Raw genomic sequence first — 10,510 nt, forward strand, 5'->3', positions numbered from 1 at the left:
AAGCTTTATATACATTCATTTATTAATATTCTATGTTGTGCTGCATTAATTTGTGCACATCATATCCTTTCATTAGATTTTAAGCTCAAGCACAAGAATCCTCATTTTTCATATCTGTATTCCCAAACTCACACTGTTTGAACACACGAGGTGTTTAATACTGTGATATGAATTGGTGATTGGGGAGCAACAAACTTGATATTGACCCAGCAGAAGGGGGAAGGCCCTTGGTTTTTCTCAAGTTGACTGGCAAGGGAAAGTTGTATATTTGGGGCATGGAAGAGGAACAGGCCAAAACCTTACAAAGAAGACTGGAGCGAATACCATTCCAATGTTTTATTAACAGTTTGAAACAAATAAATCCAACAAATCAGAGGTGATGACATGTCCCAGAAGCCTGAGAGGCGAGGGAAATAGATTTGTATCTTGCCTTTTATTATTATTTTTTTTTATCAAATGCATCTTAGCAAAAGTGATTTAAAAAAGAAAGGCTCAAAGTCCAAGTGTCAGCCAGCAGGGAGGGACAATGGGAGTAGCAAGTACTCCCTACACCACAGCATTCGAAAAAAGTTCTCATAGCAGCTGCTGTTGCCCCAAATCCCAAGCCCAGGATTTTGGACCTCCCCAACTCCCAGAATTCCTTTTCTGCCCTTGAGGCCTCTAGATTTCCTCCTAACCCTTCCTCTTGTCCCAGCAACTACCATTCCTGGGATTAAACTTAGAGGGCCCCACTCTCTTCTTCTTATCTATGAGTAAGGAAATGAAGGGGATATGAGGAGAGCAGGGATGATCCCCTGCATTTGGGAATTCTAGCTTTACCTTGCTAGGGGATATGGCACAAAATTGTATCCAGTGCAGGGTGAGGGTACAGGGCCTATGGAGCATCCTACTGCCATGATTCCAGAGCATCCTACTCACATGATTCCACCCCACGCCCCAACCCTTAATCTAGACTTCTCTCCTCCCCCACGGTGGTGCCCAGTTAGCATTTGCACATTTGGCTCTTCAAATATATTAAATTTATAAAAAACTCAGCAGTACCTGGGTCCTCTCAGCTCCTTGGCCTGGCCTTGTCTGGTCAGGGAAAAAGTACCAAGCTACCCACAGATCTCAGAAATTAATAATCCAGAACTATTGCTGGGGACTTGGAATTTGAACCTGCCCACGGGACACATTCAGATGAGGGCAGTGAGGCGGGTCTTGGTCTCCGGGGATAAGTGAAGGGGAGAAATGCCAGGAACTCTCACATTCAGGAGGGAGAAGGGCCAGGAAACAGGGAAGAGGGGTTTTTTGTATATTTTCTAAAAAACAACATCTTATACAAAAATAGATCCATTTGCAAAACAATTTCTTAGCCAGGAGGCTCTGCCTCCCCTTTCCCTGGAGACTTGGAGAGGATGGGGGCCTTTTGCAGCCATACAACAGCTGAAACTTCAGGGGAAGATGAGCCAAGGCCCTAAGAATAACAAGGGCAGTGGGGGGCAAGTGCAGAAGACAAAGGGAGGGAGGGACAGTAAACAGGACACTCAGTTAAGCTGAGGGTGTGGGGAGGCTGTCCTGTCTTGATGCCCTGTCCAGCAATGCTCAGACTCTAGGGTCATTTTTCCTCAGGTGCTCTAGTTCATGCCACAGCTGGATAGTAGTGGTCCAGTTCTTTTTGCTTTGTGAAGCTGGGAGGAGGAGTCCTTCCCTGGGGAGGGGAGGGGAATGAGGGTAAGAGCTGCTCCTCATTTCTTTAGAAGCAGCAACCCACACCTCACCACAAACAATAAATATCAATAGCAAATGGAGAGAGGGAGAAGAAAGCATGAATGGCAGCAATGATAGGAGATCTAAAAATATGGTCAGAAAGTTCAAGAACCCCATGTGGTTCCTAGGGCTAGAGAAGCCACGGCAGGGCACAAGACAGCAGAAAGAACACAAATCCAGCAAGATTGACCTTGGGGTGAGCTCCTTTGGAGCCAGGGACTGAGGAAGCAGGTTGGGCACCACCTGAGATGTGGCACCACAGTAACAAAGGAAAGATAGTTAGGGTTAAGGCAGCGGAGATGGTCCCTGCTTTGGTAATGCAACAGCCAGTGCTGAGTGGGTGTCCAGGGCTTCTTCCAAGGTGCCCTTTCCTTCTTGCCTCCAGACAGCTAAAGCTGTGTATGCTATACAGAGAGCAGCAGGCCAAAGAATGGAGGCAGGGAAGGTGGGCTGCCATAGAGGAAAATCCACTTGACCCCTTAGGCTCATGCTACAAGGCAGGGCTGCCTTGGGCTCAGCTGTTCAGCCAGTGTTGCCGCAAAGCCCAGGCCTAACTCGCACGACCAATCAATTCCTTATTTTCATCGTGGATGTCCCGGGTTCCCTCACTCATCCTGGGCACCTTAGAAGAATGTGGAGTCATGGCATCATCCTTTGTCAGCTCTGAGGCAAGTAGAGAGGTGACTGCACATCCGGCCTTCCTGTTGGCTGTAAGAGAAAGGATATGAGACATTGTCCTGGGAATACCTGGTTCCTTGTCCCCTTCAATCTCTAGGATAGAGAATCAACTGGGGCCTACACTAATGTGTGTACTGCTCTGGACAGCATGTGGAATAACATGAGTCAATAGTGGAAAGGAAGAATCTCTCGGTGAAATAAGGAGGACAAGATGGTCAAGCAAGGGACCAGAGAGTTCAATTCATCTTGGTCACAGTCAGCTTGATGTTCCGCTAGTCACAGCCAGGATAGCACCCCCTACCCTGGAGGAGCCTTCTGCACGTGGCAGAGGATCTCCCACAGCCAGAAGCACTAGGAAGGGCTGTGTTTCACTAGCACATGCACACCTTGCATCCAGATGATTTTGTCTTAACTGCTCTCATCCTCAACAAAAAAAAAAGAACAACATCCCACCCACTTTATAATGTGATCCTGAAACTATAGATCTTATTTCAAGATAAGCCAGGGTGGGCAGAGTTGTCTGCAGACTACAGAATAGGCATTTGGTGGATCGTATCAAGCAAAGGTTCTTTACTTTTTTCTTTTTTGGTGCCATGGGCCCCTTTGGCAGTCTGGTAAAACCTATGGACCCCTTCTCAGAGTAATGTTTTTTAATGTTTATAAGTGAAAGAAGAAAATGCTAAATATCATGTGCCCCCTGAAACCAATCCACAGACCCTTTCTATGGATTCCAAGTTAAGATCCCTGTTACAAAGCAATCCGAGGTCAAAAAATGATGATATTCCTTTCCAGCTGCAGCCCCAAGGCTGCCTGCCATTGGTAGCACCCCAATACCACTAACCAAAAACAACACCCTCTCTTCCTCTATTCCATCTGCTGGAATTTCCACATAGGCTCCTAGGTCTGCAGGGCTTGTTTCTCACGGTTTTATTGCCCCTAGGACACACAGGCGGCTCTTCACTACCACACATCTCTGTGACTATTGTCCCTTCCCATGGCCTCTAAGTACAAACAGCATGTATCTGGAAATATGTGTGGGAAAATGGGGGAGGTCAGGGTAAGGCAACATGGAGGATGGAACACAGTGAGGTGGCTGAGGGGATTATGGGAACCTGAAGAGAGTACAAGTCTGGTCTAATCTATGTATGAGATACCCCCAGAATTTCTGCCCTCTCTGGAGCAACAGAAAATCTTTATTCGAGGAAGAGCCAAACTGGATCAGAAAGCCCAAGTAAGTGCCACACCCTCTCCTCTCCTTTCTGTGGCTGCCAGCTGTGCTGAGCTCTTAAGTCTTCATCATTACCCAAATCCACTGTTCTGGGGACAATCAGAATAGGGAGCACACATAACATGGCCCCAGTTCATCAACTCAGAAGTCTCCTTTTCCTCTTCCACTTAATAGCACAAAATACTAACAAGAGGAGAATGAAGAATAAACATATTTCCCAATAGCAGTTCTCTAATATTCCAGTTGGCTAGACTTCAGTTTTATCACTTCCTAGGCAGCGTGGGGCACAAATGCTTTGAGAGTTCCATAGATAATGAATATTCTCTAGAGTTTTGCTATTTTTTTCCCCTACAAGGAGTTGCTGTAGGAGTCTATAACTGACTGGACAAGATCAATAAGTCCCTTAGAAGAAGTGACTAAGTTTCTGATTAATATTTTTTTTTCTATAGATGTTCCCTTTCCATTTCCTTTTCTCCACCTGAGGTTCCAGGAACCCCTTTAATTTGCAAAACTGCCCAGAATTATTTGTCTCCCTTTTCTTTGCAGTTCTTTTTTGTCCCTCTAGCCCACTTCTCATTTCTGGAAAAGAGAGGCTCAAAAACCACATCACTGTCTGACTTGAGGCCAAGCTCTAGCAGTGAGGTAATGCTCCTATGAGGCCACTTTCTTTTTAGATCTGGAGGACAAGACACAGGTAAGGTAAAATTTCTGACTCTAAACTCAGGAAAAATAAAGGCCAGGTTCAAAGGGATTAAATAACCTAGTTTTTGTCAGGTGGTTTTGGGCAGCTATTGTTAGAGAAGACAGGTCTGTTCAAAATAGGAGATAGGAGTGTAGGAGTCAAAGTTTAAATGTTGAACCATTTTGAAATGCTTTGTTCCTAATTTTCTTTCTCTGTAGAATAAGACTGCTATCTCTGCCCAGGAATCTTGAGGACAACCCCCAATATTCACAGATATTAAAGAACTCCTGATGCTTTACAGATTAGATAAAACCTATTCTTAAGCCATGCGAGGAATTAATAGGGGGTCTGCAATACTCTTCATTTAAGATTAGGGAAGTTAAAGCACTAAGGACACAACATAGCTCAAGGTCACACAGCAAGCTAATATCAATTCTGGCAATGGAAGTTAAATATCCTGACCCCTACTCCATCCTGTCCACTGTAATAATGCTGAGTAGCTTGAACAGCCAAGCTCAAGGTGACTGCTCCACCTCGTGCCTCATCAGTTAGTTGATTTTAGCCCAGGGAAAACTAAAGGCTTGACAAAGGTACAAAGTAGTACACTGAATATATGAGAAGGTTCTCCCTCATGGAATTTTATTCATATTAACAATCAAGTAATGTTAATATTGATACAAAAGAAAAGTCAGAAAGGGAAAAAGTCAGCAAGAAACAGCTATACGATGTTGGGGATGGAAAAAGGGTTAATGAGCTGGAAAAAGGGTTTTATAGAACACAAGATGAGAACTAGTTAAAGGAAGTGTGCCTTTTAATAAGTTCCCCCGGAGAAGAGGAAACTGGGACAGATGGGACAGCTACAGTTATACTAAAAGTTTCATTCATGTCCTAATAAACTCCTAATTATATCTATTGTCCTATTTTTGCTCCATGGGTATTCTCTTCCTATTGGAATACTTTAAAAATATGGGAAAAAAAAGTCCCATCGAGGCAACTTCATTACTACTTCTTAGTTTTATCTGAAGGTAGGAAAGAGACCCTTCTAGACTACACAGGGGTTTCACCATCATTTTCTGTTTAGCTGTGGCCACCCAGTAGGAGCTGAGAGAGGAAGCAGATCTCGGAGTAGAGGAGGAAGGGAAGAGGGGGATAGATTTCTTTCTTCTTTTGACTCGTGCCATTCAGCAGATGGCCAGTATAAGAGGCTACAATTCAGACACTGAAATAAAGTTGAGTCATTAAAACCACAAACTGACTCAATCATCAGCCTGAAAAAGTTCCTGCAGGACAATTGCAGAGATTCTTCCCCTCCACACTTAAGCCATTGTTTTTGAACACTGCCGAACACAGCAGCATGGGCTCTGTTTTTAATGAACTGGCCTTGAAAGTCCCCCTTTCTCCCTCCTAGACCACTTCCCCCCATATCTAATAAAAAGGCCTTTGTATGATAGTCACTCCCTAGAGGCCTGTAGATTTTTTCCATTCCTTTACATTCTAGGGAAGAGCTGCTGGTGTCTTTGAATAGGGGACAGCTGCCTCCCTGGGAATGAGCAGTCACAGACCCAGCCTGTGAGGAAGATGTATAAGCAATGCCTCTGTTCAAGGCAATAAGCCAGATGATGCAGCCAAAAAGAGACAGGCAGTAATGGGGAGGGGCGGGCTCTTGAAGGATAGGCCAGAAGCAAAGAGGGAAGATGTAGAGCCATCATCTCAAAGGATGAAGCTTCTTAATCCTCTGCATCCCCCTACACTGCTTATAACTAAATTGCCACAGAACTTTTACAAATTAGAAAATCTGAGGCCCAGAAAATTAAGTGACTTGTCTCAGGTAACATAGCTAGGTAAGAAGTAGAGTTGGCACCACAACGCAGGACTCCTGACCACCAGTCTATTATGCTTTCCACTGTAATGCTTAGAGTTCTACCTAAGTGTCACACTTCTCTCAAAAAATCTGTCAACCTTCCTAAGGATTTCTGACAGATGTATTCAGGGAGGGTCCCTTTGGATGACAACTCTATGACTGTATGAAAGCAGAGACTATAGACTCACAAAGTCTAAAGAATGGAAGTCATTGATGATTACAAGACAGAGGCCCATCAAGTGGAACCACCATACTTGTCTCTGTGATGTGACTTCTAATCCATGCCTACTCTCAAACATTTAGTTGTGCTCAAAGATATAGACACCTCACCTTCTTGTACCTAGTGTCTGATTTCTCCTGTAACCTCTTATACAGGAAGAACTAAAAGAGCTGTCAACTAATTAATTTTCCATAGAGGAACTAAGGCTTCAGTGAATGCTCCTTCTTAGCCCTTGAATACTGGATTCTTACTCCAACAAGGGGGAGGACACAGAGACGAGGGAAGCCACCAGTGGTCTGAATATCTATACACAGGAAACACTTGGGAAGCATCTGGGATTCCAGTATATTCTACTAGACATGCTTCTCTAGGGTCAAATGGGAATTGTCCACAGAAGCCTGTAGCCAGCATACTCAACAGCTGAGAGTAGAAAAAAAAATCTGAAGGGCACCACACATAAGAATGGTTTGAGATGTTTACTGTGAGGCTACAGTATACTCCATGTGATATGGAGGTATTACTGTCTACAAGTTGACAAGAAAAATACCATTTGTCATCACTTAGGTCTATAGGCAAAGTCCAAGCAGCACTGATTCAGTCTGCCCTGCCTTCTTCCTACCCAAACACTCATGGCAAAACACTCCACCCAAACATCACATCCATTAGAAAGACTCAGGATGAGAAGAGTCAAAAAATGCTTAGGAAAATTCTTTCCCCTCTTACCTCCTACCCCTCAAATCATCATACCAATAAGCTTCACCTTTACTTCAGACTCTAGGGATTCTGTTTCTTAAGGAACATGATTGGGTTTGGGCTTGTGCTATAACCAGAGATTTTAGCATCCAATTAAATTTTCTACAGTATTCCATTTCTGGTTATCCAAGTTGATGGTAAGGGATGGTAAACAATTTCAATCCAACCAATGGAGACAAGATTTTTGGGTTAGAACTTGGTGATCTAAAAGTCTATCCTGCAAAGTATGGATTGGGGTTAAGTATACCTATTACTACATGCCCCACTTCTAGTAGCTAAACTCTCTGAAATTTGTAACAGGTGCTAGCTCTCTAACTTGTTAACAGGTAACAAGTATGTCATGCTCTAACTTGAATGGAATTGGTTACATTAATTACTGTGGGAGTATGCACACAAGCTCCATTTTTCTTTTCCAGGATGGTACCAAGGTTAAAGATGAGGTCAGGCAGGACCATAGAATGTCCAGAGAGCAAGTAGCACAACACCTGCCATTTTAGTAGTGAGTCTATGGCTAAAGGAAGCCTTTAGTTGCCATTTCCTTCCATTCTGGGAAAGAGGACACAATTTCTAAGACTCAGTTGTTCATATATCAAAGCATCATCAATCTAAGAAAACATCTTCATCAAGCATGGTGATGCATTTACAGTCTTGGTGCCTCTCTATTCTGAAAGGAGTAAGATTAGGAGCCCTGGCTATCCCCCACTTTTGATTAGGTCCCTTTGCTTCTCTCCATTTCCCTAGTTATTCATCCTCTTCATATCCTTACCTGAATAACATCTCACCTCACCTTTATTCTTTTCCCAGGTACTCTAGTTCAATGTTATACACTTAAAACCACCAAAGATGTGGTGGGAAAGCCTGCTTCTGGATCAGATAACTCTCAAACATACACATGAGACCCTGTGATTCAAGAGTCCACCTACCACTCCAGCTCCAAACTTTGAGTAGGTCTTATTTGTTCCTGTCATCTCTCAAGTATCTGATCATTTCACTCCCTTCATCCACCCTAATTCTAACTACACATATGTGTACAAACTCCTTATAGCCACAGAAACAAATTGCCTTCTTTCTGCCTCCCTTGTTTTAGATCTTTGCTCCAGAAAGGGAGAAGTGAAACCAGAGTTCTTCTCCAAGTCAGCAGATGAGCTCCAGGTATTGATAATCAGATGACTTTCTCTACATAAAGGAGATTCCAGTAGGGCAGCTTCTTCATTCACAGACTGCCAGTACTAGCTGTCTTCATCAACAAATTAGCTTAGCTAATCCTTTTCCAATGCAGGATTTGTGCCCTTAACTTTGGAACATAGAAACCTCACAGCTATCAACATAGGACCCCCACTTACCTTGTCTGGGTCCTCTCTTCCTTCGGAATGCCGCACCTGACTGTAGGGCTTCCAGGAGACTGTCCATCACACCAGTCTCATCACCCTCTGTAAGGAAATGAAGTAGGATATGGAGTGACTGGTTCATATGCTAACACCCTCTTATTCCAAGCACCCTGGGCTTTGTCAATCCCCACAACACAGAAAATGAACTGTGTTTTGACCTCTACTGTTCCATATGGTTCCAAACCACAATGACAGATGGGAGTAGAAAGACAGAAGGGTCTCAAAATCTAAGTTGTGCATATTTACACATTACCTCAAGGTTACTGAAATAAGAGGTTTCAGCACTGAAACCTCTGTAATTAATTAAGGGGCACTGCTTTCCCCTTACTAGGATCTTGGATTATCAAGGCAAACACAGTTGGATTCTTTTCCTTCCAGGTATACTCCACCTCCAGCCTCATTCCTCTCTCTTAGCCAGCATCAGGACAAAGAATTGCTGATCTTTAAGGCACAGACTAAGATTAAAATAATAGAAAGGAACTGAAACTCCCTTCCCCTAATCCCTCAAGGCATTCGACTTAGATGTCTGCAGCAGGGGTCTGTTCCCCTCTGCTGAGGGAAGACAGGCAGGAAGCCACAAATGAATGGTCAGCTTCCACACATGTATCAGCCCCTAACGACACCCTCCCCCGGGGAGCCACATTCCATTTAGGCCCTCTTGCATATACTGAACAATCTTTGCAGGTTTACAAGGAGTTAATGTAGAATCCTTGCTCATGGCCCAGGTCTGTTTCCATGGCAACAACTCCTGGGTGGTGAAACCTGAAACTGCAAAATCCCCAGGAACAGCTGTCATTTCCAAGGCTCTGGCTAAGCGTTCCAAGCGCCATCTGCCTGCCAAAGATGAACAATGCAGCTGACCTAGATTCCAGCTCAATTGCTGGCCAGAGGATGACAGGGCACAGGGATACCGTGCCCCCTGCTGACTGGGCCAAATCCTAACATCACTTATATGCCAAGAATAAAGATCAAAGGGTTTTAAGAAAAAAGGCATCTGTCAGAGGTCCCCTCATTTTACCCGTCAGAAAACTGAAGCCCCAAGAGGCTGACTTCCCTGAAGTCATATTGGTAGTGAAAAAGCTGAGATTTGAACCAGTCTTCTGATTCCCAATTTCATGTTGTTTTTCACTATAACATGTTTTCTCCTACCCTGAGTACCTACAACGTCCCAGGAAATATCCTTCTAGTTCTGTTCCAGTCCACAGACAGATATCAGAGGACAGGATTAAGAGCTTCTATGACCCTCGATTCATAACTAGAGTAGCTGGGATGCTGAAAAGCAAATGAAATTAGCTGGGCTGAGACTTGGCATAAGCTTTGTTACAAGGCTTTGGGGCTGGAAAAAGGCAAAGAAATGGGCTGTTACTGCTTCTTCCATTAGGCTCTGATAGTTAGGCTCTCTTGAGGGTTTGTATTCAACCAGTAAGATGGAAAAGGTCCTGAGAGAAAAATAATAAACCTCTAAAATCAGTTTCCAAACAAACCAGGATGGCACAGGACCAGGAAAAGTCAGTCTTTCTTTAAAAACAAAACAAAACCAAACCAAAACCTTAGCTTTAACAGAGCACAAACTATTCAGTTACTCTGAACTAGCTGAACTTTACTAGGCCTGGCATTTCAGAGGTATTACCCCTAACCCTCACTTGGAAGGAACAGCCAAGGTGGGATGGGGGGGAGGGGAGAAGAGGTAGTAAGGTAAATTCAGTTGGATATTGATAAATTAAAATGTTAAATTTAATTTAAATATAACAGGTAAATTTCTGCAGTCACCAACATGAGCAGTCAGTGGTGGGGGGAGGAGAATAGAAAAGGAATCAAGAACAGGAAAGGAGCAGAGGCAGGAAACAGAGGGGCAGTAATTGAGGCCATATGTTTCAACAAAGGAATGTTTCTGGTAGCAAAACTGTGTGTGTGTGTGTGTGTGTGTGTGTGTGTGTGTGTGTGTGTGTGT

The 10,510-nt window shown here is 43.8% G+C and overlaps 1 long non-coding RNA gene across 1 annotated transcript; it reads right to left on the reverse strand.

Annotated features, from left to right (window-relative positions):
• Positions 1 to 321: 321 nt before the first annotated feature.
• On the reverse strand, positions 322 to 8,623 carry LOC114040486. Its single transcript, XR_003568783.1, has 2 exons — positions 8,515 to 8,623; positions 322 to 2,457 (listed from the first exon to the last, which is right to left on the reverse strand). It is a non-coding gene; the product is annotated as an uncharacterized LOC114040486 (long non-coding RNA).
• Between the last annotated feature and the right edge of the window lie 1,887 nt (positions 8,624 to 10,510).

The sequence above is a fragment of the Vombatus ursinus genome, unplaced genomic scaffold (assembly GCF_900497805.2).
Source record: "Vombatus ursinus unplaced genomic scaffold, bare-nosed wombat genome assembly UNPS02013236.1, whole genome shotgun sequence".
NCBI classification, from domain to species: Eukaryota; Metazoa; Chordata; class Mammalia; order Diprotodontia; family Vombatidae; genus Vombatus; species Vombatus ursinus.